General features: G+C 57.8%; 1 long non-coding RNA gene across 1 annotated transcript in view; it reads left to right on the forward strand.

Moving 5' to 3' along the window:
• Nucleotides 1–1157, forward strand: part of LOC111823345 — a 9921-nt gene that overhangs the window by 5590 nt on the left and 3174 nt on the right. The gene's annotated exons all lie outside the window — the stretch shown is intronic.

The following is a 1157-nucleotide window of genomic DNA, read 5'->3' on the forward strand; positions in this document are numbered from 1 at the left end:
GGCTTTCTGTGTTTGGGTGGAAGCCAGCGGATACCTTCCCACCCCCTCACCCATTCACCTCCAGGCTCAGCCGGGGGCCGAAGGCCGTCCAGCCTCCTTCTGACCACAACTGATTCCGCAAAGGGACTTCGGGCCGACCTCCTTCCCCGCCTCTCTGGGGTGACTGGGCTCAGGCCTGAATTTTCTTTTTTTTTTTAAAAAATATATTTTATGGATTTTTACAGAGAGGAAGGGGAGAGGGATAGAGAGTTTAGAAAACATCGATGAGAGAGAAGCATCGATCAGCTGCCTCCTGCACACTCCCCTACTGGGGATGTGCCCGCAACCAAGGTAGATGCCCTTGATTGGAATCGAACCTGGGACCCTTCAGTCCGCAGGCCGACGCTCTATCCACTGAGCCAAACCGGTTAGGGCAGGCCTGAATTTTCTTATTAAAATCTATACACTCTAACATTATCTGTCAAGTTCCTACGGTGTTTTTAACATGCACTAAATGGAGAGGCTCGGGACTCTGGGTTGCAAGTGACAGACATCTAACTCGAGTTCATTAAAAAAGTGGGGAGAGATTGATTGGCTTAAGGGCTTGGGGTGCCACTAGCTCCCAGCATTGGCCGGAGGCTCTGGCCGCCTCTCTCTCTCCCCCCCTCATCTCTGTCTTCTGTTCCTGGCAGGCTTTCTCCACGTGGTGGGAGAGATGGTCCCTGACACCCCCCTAACTTCCCCCTGGTGCTGCTCATGGGGGTGGAGAGAGAGGGGCCTCCCCCAGCGCCCACAGCCCATTTCAGGGACATTTGACATGAGCTGTGGCCGTGTGGCTTCGCGGAGTCAGTTGTGGTCAGCAGGAGGCTGGAGGGCTCCGGCCGGCTGCACCCGGAGGGAGGGAGGGAGGGTGGATGGGGAGGGTATACAATGATTTCCACCCAAACCACAGGAAAGCCGGTTCGGTTTCCGATGGAGGGGTGCTTGTCAGGCCCCCAAACCAAACAGCTCTCTCCTCGCCCGTAGGCAGATGTTCGGGGGGTGCAGACCACAGAGGGGGCCAGGCCTCTGCTTGTCCCAGTCTTCCCCCGTGGGGCGGCCTGCAGGGCTGCACCCTTCCCCGAGGCCGAGCTGCCAGCGGTCACACGGGAGCGTGCACCTGGGCTCGGCTGACACCC

The sequence above is a fragment of the Myotis lucifugus genome, unplaced genomic scaffold, assembly GCF_000147115.1.
Source record: "Myotis lucifugus unplaced genomic scaffold, Myoluc2.0 scaffold_473, whole genome shotgun sequence".
Taxonomy (NCBI): domain Eukaryota; kingdom Metazoa; phylum Chordata; class Mammalia; order Chiroptera; family Vespertilionidae; genus Myotis; species Myotis lucifugus.